General features: G+C 37.0%; 1 long non-coding RNA gene across 1 annotated transcript; it reads right to left on the bottom strand.

Moving 5' to 3' along the window:
- Positions 1-12,042: 12,042 nt before the first annotated feature.
- LOC145590953 (uncharacterized) lies at positions 12,043-13,390 on the bottom strand. The gene is made up of 3 exons (XR_014102217.1): positions 13,237-13,390; positions 13,025-13,120; positions 12,043-12,645 (listed from the first exon to the last, which is right to left on the bottom strand). It is a non-coding gene; the product is annotated as an uncharacterized LOC145590953 (long non-coding RNA).
- Positions 13,391-18,862: the final 5,472 nt, after the last annotated feature.

Here is an 18,862-nt window from a genome sequence, read left to right on the forward strand (position 1 = left end):
TGAAAGTTTTTTTATGAACTCGTGTAATAAAATAAAACTCATAAGCAAATTAAATGAAATATCTTTAAAGGGAGGAAACTTGAATAATTTCTTTTCTTAATATTTTCTAAACTTAATAATATTATTTACGATAAAGTCAATGAAAGGAATTAAATGGATACATTAGCAAAATGGTATACTTTTTTTTTTTAATGCGTTTATCATTTTGTTGGTTGTGGTGTACCTTTATGTATTTAATAATGTTATAGCATTAAAATTGATTACTTGGTTTGCTTCTTCTATCAAGTGATTTGGTCTCCAACATGTATAGATGTCAAATTTGGTTGTGGCTTGGTTGGCATCCTTTGTTTTTTTAGAATTTTATATGCTAGTTGTTTTATGCTTTACAATGAACCTACATCATTCAGCAACTAATCAACAATTTTAAATCTAATCTAGTGATGATTTTTGTAATTATTATGTGCTAAAAGTCATGGATACCAACTAAGCCACAACCAAACTTGGCATCTTTACACATTGGAGATCAAATTATTTGATAGGACAGAATCAAACCAATTATTCAATTTCGATGTTGTAACATTATTATATGCATAGAGGTGTACCAAAGTCGAAAACATGAAAACGCGTTAAGAAATACCATTATTTCACATATAATGTATCACATGCTTTCCTTTTCATTGGTTTTGTCACAAATATTATTATCTAGTTTGGAAATATAGAAAAATGAGAAATTACTTAAGTTTTGTCTCGTATATTAAGTAAAAGTAGTATGATATGAGATTGTATTACTATGTATTTTAGGGTGTTATATTTCTTGCCAAATTACACTAAAAATTCAATGTCACGGTCTACCAAATGAGCTTTAAAGGATATGTATAAAGTTTAAATACATCTCATAAATATTTGGTCTACCAAACTTTACAATGAAATCATACGTACATCAATTAATCTTTTATTTTACAGAAATCAAGTAGTAGAGTTAAACACTTCCTTAATGCTTAATTTATCTAGATTATCTACTAGCACAAATATCAAACAACAACCAAAATATTTGTACATACGAAGTATACTATTGTCTTCTTATATCCATTTAATATAATTATAGAAAAGTATTAAAAATAGGTCCTTTAATAATTCTAAACTCTTGAAAAATTATTACTGTAACCTATCCTAACATTTTAGTATGTACAAATTGAGTAGATAAGGCCACCTCAGTGGGTTATCTGCTGGGAAAGACCCAATGAAGGTGAATGGCCCAAATTTTATAATGGTGTAAATGGCCCAATACGATTAAAATGGAATGAATTTCTCCAAATGGCACCAGTGGGCCCGGGAAGGGATTAGCGAATCTCCCACTAATCCAAAGGTTAAGAAACACGTTAAGCATATAGTTTTATACTATCACAATTAAGAACCGTTAACCCACAAATAACCCTAAAACCTCTGACTGAGTAATTCTTTTTACTATTTTCGTTTCATATTATTTGTAACGATTTGACATAAAATGGAGAAAAAAAATTTCTAATCGTTGCAAATAATATAAAACAGAGATAGTATAATTACAGTGATGCTATATTTTTATATGAAATAGTAACATAATTACAACATTGCATTATTTAATTAAAGCCGCGGATTTCCTTTATATTGTCCTAATCACTTGATTTAAAAAGAAAACATCAAAAGTGTCATTTAAATTAAAAAGCATGCGTGCTCAAAATTTTAGGACTACGATTAACAAAATCATTTTATAAAGTGGTTTACGGTGACCTACCATCATTGACGTGTCTAGTGTCCTAAAGGAGTACACTATATAAAGGGAAGGGAGAGGGTGGCCTATTCTACAAACAATACAAGCTCCATTCTAATTCTTCAAAAAACCGTGAATATAGGCAATCTTTTTTCTCACCAAGAATTAATCATCTAAATTTTGAAATATGAAACAAATATACTATCATTACGTACAAATTACAATATATAGAACAGAAAGCCTTTTCGACGGTCACAGCAAGGGTTTGCAGCAGCAAGCAGTCACTAATTTAAGTAATAACGATGATCAATCAATCAATCAATAGTTGAGTGTATGTACTACTTGGATCAATTACCTTGCTGCTGCAAATCTTAGCTGCGACCTCCGGAAAGCCTTCTTTCGACGATAGAATAGAGTCACCGATGGTAGCTGATTAACCCGTCACCTCAATCTAGCTTGTTCATGTTGTCTAATGCTCTTAAAGAGTACCGAACGACATACTAGCTATAGGCACAAAAACACAGGCTACAAGGTATGCTCATGAATTGCTTCATGTTATAAATTGAGTTGTTTTTATAAACAAAAGAGAAGTCATTCAGAAATCAGAATGTAAAAAACATGGTCATAAACAACGAACAAGCACTACAAAAGCTAAGATATGTAATACAAAAATTGCATTAGTTATAAACCATACAATCCCTCTGTTTATTTTTCCATCTTCCTATTTTAATGTGTTCTGTACTGATTGTCGATTTCACATCAATTTGTCATATTTTTGCTTATACGTACTTTCTTTGAGAATGTTATGATTAAAAATCATTTCTTTTACCTTTTTTACTTTATTTATTTATTTATTTATTTATTTTTTGGTAGAAAAACATTCTTTACTAGTTTCCTGGGCTCTTTTATACATATGACTTCTACTCACTTACGCTTCTATGATAACAAAGAAGGAAGGAAAGGAAGGGGGAAGGAAAGGGAAAAGAAAGCTAAGGGAGGGGTAGATGAGCTCCATTTTCCCTCAAATCTCTCCAATTTTAGAGGGAATATGCTTATTAAAGATAGAGGGAAAATGAATCCCTTTCTAATAAATTTAGGTCTCAATCATAAATCTCTGTATTTATTTATGGTTTCCTCACTATGAGAATAATATCATTCTAACTACCCCTTAATACTAGACTCCTAGTATTTCATCAATTTCTCATAAAATCATATCACCATATACATTTATTTCAATACTTCCTCTCCTTCCCCTTCCTCCCTCCAATCCTTTACCCAAAACAAGAAAAATTTTCACCCCCACCCTTTCTCTTCTCTTCATTTCGTTCCATTTCCTTCTATCCAATTAACAAAGTGTTAGTATAGATACACAATGTAACAGTGAGAATATAAAAAGGTGAATTTGTGTAAAAACAAAGGTGGATATATATGTAATAAAAAGGTGAATAAAGTAAGAGAGGGAGGCTAAAAAAATATGAGGTTGGAGGAGTAAAATAAGTATGCCATAAATAGAATTTGGCAAAGTGTGTAGAACATTATAAAAAAAATGGCCTAAAATAGAAAGTGAGTAATTAAAACGAAAGGATACATTTTTATAATAACCATATTACTTTCTCATTCATTTCGTTTTTATTATACTATGTACAACTATTTTTTCCCACCATAAATCTACTTTTTACTAAAAGTTTCTCAATTATTTCATTTTTATTGCTACAATAATTACACATATTATAAATAATTGACCAAAATCTTGGTTCATAAGCTAAGAATTTCTTTGTCATAAAGATTGATATTGAAAAGGCCTATGATACTATGAAATGGGACTTTACCCTTACAGTCCTATGCCACCATGGCTTTGACTGTGCCACACCTGTAAGCTAATTATGAGCTACGTGTCTACCACCTTCTCTTCGGTCATGTTTAATGGCAATCCCATAGCTTTCTTCTCTCCCTCCAGGGGTATTAGGTAGGGCGATCCTATCCCCCCTTACCTTTTCATACAATGAATGGAGCTGCTGTTAGAGAAGATCTCTGATGCTTGTGTTAAGGGATCATGGATGCCCTTCAAGCTCCCTAGATCCTCCCGTGAAGTACCTCACCTTCTCTTTGAAGATGACATGTTTTTTATTTGGTGAAGCTACTCCATCTATTGCTTCTCACATGACCCATATATTAGATAGCTTCCATGCTCTATCTGGCTTAAATATGAACACTTCTAAAAGAAAAAAAAAATATTCTCATAGAATACTGCCCAAGAGATAAGGTCGAAGATTTCTAGCCGGTTTAACGTCATTCCCACTGATGACCAAGGTATTTACCCGGGATTCTCACTATGTGATAAAAGACCCCCAAAATAAACCTCCCTGATTCCCATAATCCAAAAGGTCTAGAACCGGCTTGCTCAATGGAAAACTAAATACCTTTCCAAAGCTGGAAGATTAACCCTGATAAAATCAACTCCCAACTCTATCCCTCTGTATTCTATGCAATGCATCTCCATGCACAAGTTTATCTTATCTTCTCTTAATGATTGTGCATGGAATTGGGCTCCTCTTTTGAGTCCAAGAAGCTCTCTATGGTTGCTTGGAACAAAATATGTGCTTCTACAGAGGCTAGGGGCTTAATCGGGTGTGAAATCTAATGTAATTTTAAATGAGATTGATATGATTAAGCTGTGCTGGAAGGTCCGCTCTTCTGATAACTTAGCTTCTAAAGTTATCTTTGAGAAATATGTGGCTAACAGACAATAATTTCCTAAGTAATTTAAATTGGGATCCTATATTTGGCAAGATATAGGAAAGGACTGGAGTTTGTTCTCTTCTGCTACTTATAGGATGGTTGGGGAAAACTCCCATGTTTACTTCTAGTTTGACTTGTAGTGACTAGTTAGTGTTCACAGGTCTCTAATTCAAGGGACACTACACCCTAGTGATGAGTCTCTGCTTGTGGGGTAAGTGGGGAAACTATGCTCTGGAGATTTGTCTGTTATCTCTATGACCCACTCCGGGTTTATTATTGAATGAAGCTATTAAGGTTGTGGGATCTTTCCTGATACTAAAGATCACCTGGTATGTGCTGATGCTAGTAGATCCTCCTTTAATGTTGTCTTACTGTACAAGAATTCTTGGTTGGATAAAAACCTGTCTTCTAACCCTATCCATTCCCTAATTAGGATTACATCTGGTCCTCCTCTAGGCCTCTAAAAATCAAAAATCTTCTTTTAGCAACCCACGCACAATGCCCTCCCTATCAAAAAAAATCTCTCCAGGAATGGAATTCAGCTCTCTCCTACTTGTCCTTTATGCCAAATATTGAATGAAACCCTCCTCCATATTCTAAGAGATTGCACAGAGCTGTTGAGGTGTGAAACCTTCTCCCCCCCTCCTAATTGGGCCCTTGATATCCCTCTCCATCTCTAAATTACTTATAATTTACAACTTTGCTTCTCCCTTGATTCCATCCCCTGACCCATCATCTTCTCTTTTGTCTGTTGGTCCATCTAGAAAAGGAGGAATGCTTGGATGTTTTCCTAGACCACCAATAATGCACTAGATAACACTATCAAGTCCATAGAGTGGGTCTCTTTGGAATTTTTATATGCCTAGCCTTGTATTAATTTCTCCTCTAAACCCAACTACAAAATTCACAAAATCCTTCTTTACCTCTCAGTTTAATATCTTAGTAGATGCTTCCTTAAACCAGTCCACTCTTGAGGTCGGTATTTGCTACACTTCTTCTAAGGAGTGAAAAAGGGGATTTATGGTGAAATCCAAAGCCTCTTATGCTAATTTTGTTAAACTATTGGCCTTACTCATAGCTTCAGCTTGAGATAACTTTAAGCAGTTGAATGATGTTATTAATTCTAATTCCAGCATTGTGCATGGAATATCCGGTGTATAGAAACTCAAAGACAAATATTTTAACATGTACCACATATCACTAAAACAAATTGACTTTTGTACCACAGACAAAATCGTGACACAAATTTAAAATTTAAACTTTACACCCATGGCACAAGAGGCAGTGGCAAGAAATTTGCCATGGGGAAATGGATGTCGTGGCAAATTTTGATATTTATGCCACGTGTATTCCCGTGACAAAGAAATTATCTTGCCACAAATACTAATGTGGCTAACAAATTATTTGCCACACATTGTATCGTGGCTAACAAACTTTGTTGCCATAAATATTACCGTAGCTAATGAGATCCTTTTCTCAAATTTTACCGTGGCTAGTGAACTTTGTTTCCATAAATATTACTGTGGCCAATAAGGCTAAAAAAAATTTGATTTTGTATTGATTAAAATTAGTGCAGAAACACATACATATACACAAAAGTTACAAAATATGCAATCTGTGTTTATAATACACTAAAAACTAGATTATTACAATCTATAATTATGTTTGTGTCCTCTACTATTAGCCTAACATAATATGTTGTGCTGAAATTCACAAGGCAAGAATGCATTAATTTGTTGCTGCTGTGTGGAGTGTCAAACCAGTCTAGGGGAACTCATATGTGAGCATTTTAGTGAAACATGACATGCTGCTGGATGACATTGAGTCCTGATTCGTCACTAAAGTCCTGTAATAATAAACAAAAAAAGCGTTAGCCCATCCAAATAACAATTGTAAGTCTTAAAGCAACCAACAACGACTATGCAAGGGATTTATAACAAAGACAGCCGCCTTTATAGCAACAGGCCGACAATAAGTTGTAGCATCAGCATCGACTACATTAGCAACAATAGTTGCAGTGGCTAGCCTGGCTGCATTAGCAGTGACAATGTTATGCATTTGCAGTAATTGATTTTGTAAAAAAAAAAGTGAGAAGAAATAAAATCACTATCATAAGTCTGACTCAAGCAGCAGCAATAGAGGAAGACTGTAGGGTAGCAAATAGCGAAGGGGCAAAGGCAGCAGCAGCTAGTAAGGGGGGAAAGATACTTGAGCAGCAGGCAAGGGAGGTGGAATGGCAATAGCAGCCAGCTGAGGAAAAAGGAAAAATGAAAAAGAATTAGATTACAGTCCAAGACTCCCAAGTGAAACTAAACTTTACTAATCACAGGACAAAAAATCTCCTTTATTTTGTAGCAAACATTTGTCAAAATTAACAATAATATATACAGACCAAAATATATAAATATATCTGCAAAATATACTCAGCAACAACAAAGCTCAGAAGACAATCTATAAGATATTGGGGCATAATCATAAAGCTGCAATATATACCACAACAAAGCCAAACAACATTACAAGACTAAAACACGAGAAAAAAAAAATTATAAAGCAAGTTGTCCTGCAACTTTCATAGATTTCTTAATCTCATTCAAGGTCCTTAGAAATTTTTTTATACAAGAGATGCATGCAATACTGCAATGACAGTTATTCAGATTGTATTAAAATAGTCTTCTTTAAGCTATTCAATTTTTTTATCAGAATAACTGAAGTAGAAGGCTGTGTTTAAGAATTTGGTTTTAATGCTAGCCTCGGGTTAATTGCTTTGATAGCCTTTATTTAGAAACATAGCTAGTTGAGGTAAAGTATCATCTGAAAATGTCCAGCTTGTGATTTAGGGGGTCCTAAGTGGACGCCTCGACTCCAAAAATAAAATTTAGGACGGTTACACCATTTAGGATTGTAAGTTTGACTAATGGGATTCTTTGTCTTTGAAAGTCCAAATTAACTTACTCATTTCCCACATTATTAAAATTGAATTATACAGCAACATATGGACAACATACAGACAAAGAGTTGAGATACGATCTAGGCATGACAAATAGTGTAAAAGAGAAATGTAACCTTGTGAGCTTGGGGTTTCTGGATAGACATACCTTTTAGTTGACTATCTAAGTACGCAAAGTCTCCAACCTAGACTCAAGTTGACTATGAGCTACTCGTTTTCCATTGCACCATCTAATAAGATAATCTCTAAGAATTCCCACGCTTCAACAATTTAAGACAAGAAATCTCATTGACATATAGACTCTACTATATTCTAGAAACATATAATTTGACACAAACACTATTTTTAAAAGCAATGATGGGGACCTTGAGATAGCAGGGCCTTAAATATATGTTAATACTTCTAGTAAGTTTCACACTTAATTAAGTTGGATGAATTGATTATCTTATTCTTCCTATGTGGGATATGTCTTACAATTTTACCATTATGATAATAATTCTTACGAAAGACAATAACAAAATCATGGCATGACTCAATAGAATTAAAAGCAATATTGTGCATCCAATTTTTAGCTTATCTTGCATTAACAAAGGATTAATCAAGTACCTTGTTGGCATTAAAATAGAATATTGATAGTCACTTGTTAATTGATGACTCAATAGAATATTGATAGTCACTTGTTAATTCTATTGATAAGTTTATCTTGCATTAAAATCATGGCCTCGAGTTAATTTTGGTCATCAATATCACGACATAGTTTATCTTGCATTAGCAAGCATAGTTTATCTTGCATTAGCAAGGATAATGGTAACTATCAATATTTACCCTTCACCCATAATTTATTTTGTTTCATAACACATTATAATCAAATTAAGGTTAAAAACTCACAAAAGTGCAAAATGTGATGTCATCGATTTCTACCATCAATTGCTCATCATTTATATAACAAAATGACCCAATTATAAGTTATATCACAAAGTATCAGAATTTATATTCAATATGCAGATATACATAACAAACATCCATCAACGAAATTCAGGAATTAAATTGAAATCAAATCAAATTTAATAAAAAAAACACTTAAACGTAAATCATTCATTATAAAACACAAAGGTAGCAACTTAATTGAGAATAAACAAAATTCAAGAGCTGTTTCACCCAATTACTCAGAAAAATATAGAATTTAGGGGGGGAAACAAGATTCATCCAAATTAAACTGCTAAACATTGTTACATAAATTAAGACCAAGAAATCAGATGTTAGAGATAATATCGGAAAATATATGTGTGATATATTTTCCGTATTGATCTCATTAGGAGAATAATATATTTAGGTTTATTATATGTTAAGATATTATCTAAGTATATCTTTTAGAAAGATTGTTTCCTATCTTATGTTATTGATGAATAATAAACAAGTAATACAAAGCCATTCTATTCACTCTTTCCCCTAATTTGTCATCAGAGCATTTAACATGAATAATTTGGACCAAAAAGCCAAAACATAACGGCAAAGCTAAATAACCCAAAAATCCTAACCTCGAAAAATTCAGATATTTGGTTTGAAATTAATTCGAATTTGTTGTTGCTTGTATTATTGCATGAAAAACCAGAACGTTGGCTCAAAATTAGGTATGGTGTTTTTCGATTTTGCTCGAATTAAGGCTGGAAATTTTCGCTTGAGGAACTTTCATTCGAATTCTACCTTATTAATCGCAAAAACTGAATCTAGGACTTGCAGACGATGGTGGATGATGTGTCAACATCAGTGAAATGGAGGAAGCCGTGGAGCGGTGGAGGTGAGGAAGATGAAGCACAAGTGAGGCAGAAAATCTTGCGTGGACCTGGTCCACAATAATATTATTGTGGACCCAAGGTTTATATACACGTAACTGACATTATATTCAATATAGTGACCCCTAATTTTAATATAGTAATCTTATTTTTTAACATAGTAACCCTTTTTAAAACTTGTATGATCTTTAATGTTATTATAAATTTAAAGTACGACATTATGTTGAATAGTGACCTAATTTTAACATAGTGATAATTATTATTCATATTGACCTTATATTAAAAATTTCAATAAAAAAAAAATTAACGCTCTTATAGCTTTTATAATGTCACATTAACTTTTATTTCAACATAATAACCTTTATTTTAATATAGTAACATTTTTTTTATTAATAAAACAATCATATGTCTCTAATGTTGGTGGTCCACAATAAATTAGTGTGAACCAGGTCCATTTAAGAATTTGTACAAGTGAGGTGTTGGGGTAAGAATAAATCTTGAGAGGAGAGAGAAGAAGGAATTGAAAATTAACACAAAGCACCAGACCTTTAAAACCGCTAGGTCCGCTACGAGTGAATGTTTTTTGGTACTATACCTATTTTCAATTTTTTTTATTTTTTTTTTTGAATGAGTACCTATTTTAACTTCTTTTTTTTTTGAAAGCGAGTACCTATTTTCATTTAATTAGCCGGTGTCTTTATTTATGCCATAGTCCGGTTTTTATTTTATTACCATAATTTGGGCACTGATTTTGTGCAAATTCTTAAATAAACCACATCCACAATAAAATTATTGTGGACCAACTACTTTGTCACGTGTATTTAATAGGTGTGCTTAATTGTTTAGAAATCAGACAAGCTCCGCTACAGTAATAATTTTCACAAAATTTCTTTCATCACCTTTACTCTTGCTTTTTCTCTCTCCTATGAACTTCCAAGCTCCATTTTCTCTCTCTTCAAAGCTCCATTTTCTCTCTCTTCAAAGCTCGCCCATAAGAGTCTTCACTCTGCACTTTCAAGATCTCTTAACTTCTTCTTTAATGGTGAAAATGAGAAGCGGTGGAACGTCTAAGAGGAGAATTGGCCTTCGTTCTTCAACAAATTAAATCGCGATGATGAACAACATAATCGTGGTAAAATTTCTTATTTTCGAGTTGATTATTGAACTTCTTAAGCTTATTATGTTGCTGTTCTTCTTGAATCGAAGCTCTTTTGGAGTTTTTGCTTGAATTTGTATAGTATTAACGATCTAGGGTTTCAATTGTTAAATTCATATTTGAATTGTATTTAAGTTGAATTTCGTGTTTTATGTTTATACATTAGCTATTTAATTATGGTTTTGATTTCGTATATCATTATTTTTGCTCTCGTATTTGGTTTAATTTAGAGATCTTTGATATCAATATGTATATTTTTTTTTGAACGGGATATCAATATGTAGATCAACAAATAATGACTCGTATTTTAGTCAAAATGCCAATTAGTTGAAATAGAGTAACTATGATTCAGAAAAGGTTGCTATAATTGAAAAAGGGTGTTCTGCTTAATTACAGTCAGGTCGATCACTGTGTGAATTAGAAAATCACCATATGTTACAGTATCTTCCTAATTTTGTGAGATATGATAACTCTTTAAGTAAAATAGGGTAAATATAGATGAAAAAAAAAAGTTGTTCAATTTATTTAGGAGTCATTATACTCCAGAACTATTATTCACTTAGCTATACGTTTATAATTTTATATTGAAGTGTTTATTGGTCATGCTAAAGTTGGCCTTTTATAATTGAATCGTTGTTAGCACTATGAGATTTTCTCTCAGATGGGTGGTCAAGGAGAAGGGTAGTTCAAGGAGAAGGGCAGAGCATATATATATGGGTTTACTTTATCAAATTGGTGAGAGTATATGACTTGATTAATATCTTACCATATATTAAGACTTATATGTTTAGCTTATTTGACACCTAAGTTAAACTATACTTGTAGAGTTATAATTAGAAGATGAGCTGAATTCAAGTATAGAGTTTTGACATGGAAACCACAAAGCTATTGTAGTCTTATTTGGTACAACTTAATGCTACTACGTCTCACTTGAAATCAAGTGATTTTGTTTCTTCCTGCTATGATTAGTCGTGCCAAGCGCCAACTTGTCATGTTGTAGGCTAGCAGCTACAAATTGTTTTTTAGCTATATGGGCATGATAAGTGACAATGGTGTGTGTTGGGTTGATTTACTTTGTTTTATTTCTGTTTAGTTTGATTTTAATTGTAGTACAGTGTATGCTTTAATGTTCATACTTTTATGAGATTTGTCTCTTGTTCTTTTGGAAAATTAAAGAAAATTGTTTTTAACTATAAAGCCTATTAGCTCAATTGGTAGAGTTGTGTGCAAGTGCACAATGATGTAGGTTCGAATCCTACATAGGCTATTAAAACATCGATAACCATACATTAATAAAAGTTAACTATAAAAGTGTACAGGGTGACTTTGTTTATATAAGGATCACTATGTTTTAAAAAAAAATCATAACAATGGTGACTATGTAATAATGTATGTATTGGGTTACTATATGTGACAATATAGATGATTACTTGTATTTCAATATTGAAGCTGAGCTTAACAAGATCATCCTGGAAACTGACATTGTGAAACTGTTTTTGCGTCTAAGCTTTTAATGCTCTACTTCTTGGTATTTCAATAGGGGTCACTATAAGTGAAAAAATGGATGATTATATTTAGATTGGAGTCACTATGTGTAATAATAAGATAATTACAAAAAAAAAGATAACTATATCTTAAAAGGGGTCATTGTATGTTTTTTTTTTTTTTTTTTTTTTTTTGTTTTTTAAGAAAAGATAGCACAGGCCTTATTATAATAAATCAATCTTCGCTGAAGTAATGATACTTTGCGGAAAAGAGCCAATATAGGCTCTTTCAATGTTACTAGTTTACTACTACTCTACTAGTATCCCAACGAGCAATCGTATGAGACATAACAGACCCGTCTAACATGAGAAAAAAAATACAATAATCGGCCTTAAAGCTATCATTATTCACATCTTCAATAACTAGGTGAAAAGGCGTGACTCCATTGCTCCCGGACTTAATAGCACGGACAAATTCTTGCGCATCACTCTCTATCCAAATATGGCTATACATGAGTTTTTTGCTAGCTGCAGAGCATATCTTACGGCCTGAGCTTCTACAATCTCTGCTTGGGTCAGGTGGATTCTCTTGATAGCAGCAGCAACCAGCTCACCCTTATAGTCTCTAGCAACCACCCCAACCCTGCCCATCCTGCACTTATCAATTTAATATAATTTTGAGTACTTACATTACTCTTCAACATACTTTGTGAAGCATGCTGCGACATCTCCAAGCTGCCCAAAGTAGCCCTGCAGTCTGCCTATGTCTATGGAGGTCACTATATGTAAAAAAGGGGTCAATATATGTAAAAAAAAAAAGGGTAACTATATGTATATAGAGGTCACAATATGTGGAAAAAATAGTGAAAAATGGTAACTATTTGCTAAAAAGGGTCCCTCTATGTCTATATGTTAGCCTACGTAGGATTCGAACCTACATCTTTTGTGCGAATGAAAATACACTGTGCTCAACCAATTGAGCTAATAAGGTGGAATAATTTAAAAAAAAAAAAATTCAACTATATGATTCTCCAAATCCTACGGGACTTTGAGAACAACTCATTGTTCTCTGCTTGTCACAAAACGGCAAAACAATATGTTGAAGGTCATCTTCCTAAATCAAATTGAACTAACGAAATGCAATGAAGAAGTAATTACCATCAATTACAGTAGAAATATTACTCAATTGAAGATTATTGTTATCCTCGTGTTGTTCATCTCCTTTAACAATTATCATCCTCGTGTTGTTCGTTCCTTCATATTTGAGATCTTGAATTAGAATACAAATCCAGAAATATAAATAATAGAACAAAACCAGTATAATTAATTTTTATCAAAATCAAATCAAAATAAAGAGTAATAATTGATACCTTCATTGTTATTTGTGTTTGATTCTGATTCATGAATTGATTTGTTGAGATCAATTGCATGAGAATTTCGTTCTTAAATTGATAAATTTTGCATCGCGATTTTCGTCGATGATGTTTTAGCAGAGGAGAGAGAATAGATTTTTTTTTTAAATGAAGGAAAACTGGGTATTTGTAGGGGTTTTGTTAGAATTGTACTGGGTAAACTCTCGTGGGCTATTTGGTTCTACCATTGGCACGTGAGACTATAAGGTCTACAATAAATTTATTGTGGACCAGGTCCACCTAAGAATTTTTCCTGGTTTTGAATGTGATTTTTTTTTTTTTTTTAATCTACATATTTGTTAAAAACCAATGTCTTTCTCTTGTTGTCTTTTTGCTTTTTTCCTATTAGTACAATTATATAACAAAAAAAAAAAAAATTGAGTTCAATAACTGTAAACAGTAGTTCAATAATCGAGTTTAGGAGAATCTTAAATTGATTGTAATGAGAATAAAAATAAGGATACAACCTAAATTGTGAAATTGAAATTGAATGATGAGAAAAAGAAAGTAAAATCAATGATTTCCTTTGACTTCTTTTAAATTTTTTTATGCTATTGATTAGTGATATACACTTGTAGTCGTTATTGCGGCGGAAAAAAGCATATATGTATAAACAAAATATAAGTGTGTGTTATTAATAGATCATATACATATATAAACATAAATGTATTCGGCCTCTACTTTGTATTATTTAATATTCTACTTTGCATCAATTATTGCTTATAGTATTTGATTTGGGTAAAATACTCTAGGCCAGTTGGCCCAATCAGAGTCCGCCACGTGTCACTGGAAGGGGCGCCACCTTAGACCTCCCAGGAAACGACACGTGGCAGACAGATAAAAGGACCTGGGATTGGCGGCTTTCAGGCCCAAATCCCGAGGTCTGCAAAAGCTGCGTGAATATTCCCTAGGGCACGAAACCTTAGGGAGTGCACACTTTTCGAGGAGCCTATAAACAGGAGATGACCTCCTCATTTATGGCGACACATATACGTACACTTTAACCTTTTACACGCCTTACGAGGAATATTCAGTGATTACTAATCATTGTCAGAACTGTCACTCTCAAGAGAACAGTACACCCGAGCTCGGAATCCGAGCAGAAAACCTTTTCATTCCGCACCTTATTCTTCGGACCTTTACTAACTTAGGCTTCGGAGGCGGACCACCGACCACTCGGTGCTCCGTTGTTTTGCGGGTACAGGCGTCCAAGTGAGCATCCAGTCTTAGTGTTGTAACTCTCCCAAGGGACTAAAAAAACCCCGAAATATTTGGCGCCGTCTGTGGGGAGAGTACCTCTAAGATGGCCTCTTTGGAAACTGTACCAATTCCTGAAACCAATCGGCCTCCGGAAACCAATCGGCCACCGGAGACCAGACAACCACCAGAGACCAATCGGTCCCTGGAAGAAGTATTAGTCCAATCGGACCATGACTCAGGTGACGTGGAAACCTATACTGCCAGAGATGGGTCTCTCATCTCCAGGCGCATCCGCAGCAAGGAAAAGCGGGAGAGCCCTCACTCTCAGAATGTTCCGAGCAAACCAGCCGGACATCCAAAAAAGCCGGTTGATCCTACCCAGGCGGAAGGATCAGACCCAGTAACCAGAGACGAGCTCATGAAGCTTGTGAGCAGTCTCCGTGGTGAGATTAAACAACTCACCAACAAGAAGTCGGCTACTCCTGCAAAGGAGCAGTCGGCCAAGAAGTCAGCCCATGTGGGCAAGCACAAATCGGTCAGGGACCACCAGCCGACTCCTCATCCTAAGGAGAAGACTCGGCCTCAGTTTGACCTCTCCAGACTCCGTTTCCCAGAAACGGAAAAAAGAAAAGCCATTCGACATGTTCAGCCGGATGGTAACAAGAAAACATTCTCTGACGCTCGACATTACATCGAGCAGAAGAGGAATGAGCTTTCAGAGTCGGCTCCAACGTCGACTTATCACGACAGCTTCCAGAATACCTCCTTGAGGTATTCACAATCTGTGCATGAGACTCCAGTAAGTAGCCCTCGGGTTCAAGTTGGACCTCATGTAATTCAGCCGGCTCAGTACATGGCTCAGCCATTGTACCAGACGCCTGCTCAACCTTACATCCAACCTGCCTTCTTCGGAGGACAGGCGGCATGCGGCTATCAACCCATGGATTGGCAGCTTAGGCTGCAGCACCTTGGAGATCAACCATCTGCTTTCTCTAAGGAAATAACCGCCGCCGAACAGCCGGCGAAGGTTAAAAATGTGTTGGTTGGAACCTATGATGGGACCACCAACCCTGAAGACCACCTGCTAGCATACACCCACCTCATGTATTTACAAGGGTTGGATGATGCCGCATGGTGTCGCTGCTTTCCAGCCACCCTGAAGGGCATAGCCCAGCAGTGGTTCGGCAATCTGCCGGCTGGTTGTATCAATAGCTTCAAGACGCTTGCGGTCTTGTTTGCTTCCAACTTCTCTATGAACATCCCTGCCAAGAAGACAAGCCTTGATCTTGGCAATGTGCAGCAGGGAGATAGAGAAGGCTTGCGTTCCTACGTCAAGCGGTTCAATCTGGTGCGAATCCAGATCCATGGGCTGCCTGATGAGGTCGCCTTCACAGACTTCTTCAAGGGTCTGAAGGACGGTTCTACTTTCAAGTACGAACTCGTCCGTAAACAAATCTTTACCCCTGCAGGGACCGCTGCGAGAGGCGGAAGCCTATATACAGGTGACCGAGCTCTGCTCCACCAATCGGCAGTCGGACTCTAAGAGGTCCGACCGACAGAAGGAGAATCGGCCTGCTCAGCCGGCTCCTAAGCCAGAAGAGAGCAAAAAGAAAAATCAAGTCTGGGCCGTTGATAACTCTGATCAGCCGGCCCAGAAAAAGAAGAAAGAGTGGAAACCGTACGTCCCAAGGTACGAGTTCCACAAAGACTGCTGCTCCATCTTGATGGAAATAAAGGATCGGCTGACTCTCGAGAAGCCGACTCCAATGAGAGGTTCCGTTGAAAATCGGAACAAAAATAAACATTGCCATTTCCATGAAGATATCGGCCATGACACCAATGACTGTTTCAGCCTCAAATAAAGGATAGATCTGCCCATCCGCCTGGGGCAAAAGGGAAACGGTCGGCATATGACCATCCGTTTCCTCGTGGTTGAAGAGCTTACTGCCTACAACCTCATCTTTGGTCGACCCACTCTGAACGAGTGCAAGGCCGTCATCATTCCTGCCCTCATGCTTGTTAAGTATGAGAAGGATGATGGCACAGTCGGTTCCCTTAATGGGGACCAAAAGACAGCTCGGGAGTGTTACCTCTCGGATGTCAAGCCCGCGGTCATAGCAACCTTCCGGGGCAAACAAACAGTCGACCTTGATGATATCAGGGAAGACCAGGCGGCCCCACCAGCCGAAAAAAAGAGAAAAGTTGATCAACTGGTGGTGGTCAAAAAAGAGAAGCAATACCAATCACTGACCGGGGAGCGGTCAGACGACCTCCGTCCCTAGCCGACTGGTGAACACATTGATATCCCTCTGGACGACACTCGGCCAGAGCGGACTGTTAAGGTGGGGACGGTTGCATTTGCTAAGCTAGGTGACAGCCTGCACCAGATTTTGAAAGAATTCAAAGACATCTTTGCCTTTGAAGTGGAAGAGATGCCTGGCATCAGCCCGGATCTCGCTGTCCACAAACTCGCTGTGGATCCCAAAAAGAAGCCCATTCGGCAAAAGAAGAGAAATCACGGCGAAGAAAGAAGTCAGGCGGCGGCAGCTGAAGCTAAAAAGCTGTTGGACGCCAAGTTCATTCGGCCATGCAATTTCCCCAACTGGGTAGCTAACGTTGTGTTAGTAAAAAAGCCGAATGGAACTTGGCGGATGTGTGTTGACTACACCGACCTGAACAGAGCATGTCCAAAGGATAGTTATCCATTGCCAAAGATCGACAGTCTGGTCGATTCAACAGCCGGACATGCCCTGATGAGTTTTATGGACGCCTACTCAGGCTTTCATCAGATCCCCCTATGGAAAAAAGATCAAGAAAAGACTGCATTCGTCACTGATCAGGGGTTGTTCTGTTATACTGTGATGCCGTTTGGTTTGAAGAATGTGCCTGCTACTTTCCAGCGAATGATTAATACGGTCTTCATTAATCAGATTGGGAGGAATGTAGAAGCATACATTGATGACATGATAGTCAAATCCAAACAACAAGCGGATCACCTTGCTGATCTCCGAGAAACATTCGCCACACTCAGGCGGCACAAGGTCATGCTAAATCCAAAAAAGTGTGTCTTTGGTGTTGAGTCTGGGAAGTTTCTCGGATTCTTGATTGATCAAAGGGGGATAGAGGCCAACCCTGAGAAAATACAGGCGGTCATCGACATGCAGTCGCCCCGCACTGTGAAAGAGGTACAAAAGCTTACAGGTTGTCTGGCGGCCTTGGGGAGATTCCTCAGTCGGTCAAGCGATAAGTGTCTCTACTTCTTCCAGGCAATCAGGAAGAAGACTAATTTTGAATGGGGAGATGACGCAGAGGCGGCCTTTCAAAAGTTAAAGACTCATTTACACTCTTTGCCGAGGCTTGTTAGCCCTTTGCCCAAAGAGACGCTCTTCATGTATTTGGCCGTCTCCGATCATGCCCTCAGCGCTGTTCTCTTAGCCGAAAGAGATGGCACTCAGCTCCCGGTCTATTTCATCAGCCATGTTCTCAGGAACGCTGAGCTTCGGTACCCCATGGTTGAAAAATTTGGTCTCGCTCTTTACATGGCCATCAAGAAATTGAAACCTTACTTCCTGGCACATGCGGTAGTGGTCTATACTGATCAGCCGATCAAGCGGCCACTGACAACCTTGGAGTCTTCTGGACGAATGCTCAAATGGGCGATTGAAATGCAAGGATTGGAAATCACTTATGAACCCAGGAAATCAATAAAGGGGTAAGCATTCGCCGACTTTATTGTGGAAATGACAAGGCCGGTTGCTCCAGATGATACTAGTCAGGTTTGGAAAGTGTATGTGGACGGGAGCTCCACTGCGAACGGTTGTGGTGCAGGAATTATCTGTCAGTCTCCTAAAAGGGACAAATATGAATATGCACTACGGTTCAAGTTCCAGGTCTCTAATAATGAGGCCGAGTATGAAGCCTTGCTTGCTGGCATTCGGTACTGTAAGGCAGCAGGGGCAAAGAAAATTGACGCCTGCTCGGACTCACAACTGGTCGTACTCCAAGTCAATGGGACGTACGAGGCCACTCATCCGGCCATGATAAAATATTTGCAGGCGGTCAAAGCTGAAGTTGGGACACTTGAAGAATTCACTCTAAGTCAAGTGCCCAGGTCTTCAAACAATCAGGCGGATGCCTTGTCCAAGCTGGCATCATCCGCCTCCTGTGAAACGCCTCGGTCAGTCTTCTGGGAGGTCATGGAAAAAAGAAGTATATCTGAGGATGACCCCATTGGAGATCTTGACCGAAGCTCAACCTGGATGGACAACATCCAGGCCTACCTTACAGACGGCACGCTCCCTGAATCACCATAGGAGGCGGCTGTTCTGAAAAAGCGAGCGGCTAACTTCGAGTTGCAACAAGGAGAACTCTTCAGGGCTGGTTT

This window comes from Chenopodium album, chromosome 18, assembly GCF_948465745.1.
Source record: "Chenopodium album chromosome 18, dcCheAlbu1.1, whole genome shotgun sequence".
Taxonomy (NCBI): domain Eukaryota; kingdom Viridiplantae; phylum Streptophyta; class Magnoliopsida; order Caryophyllales; family Amaranthaceae; genus Chenopodium; species Chenopodium album.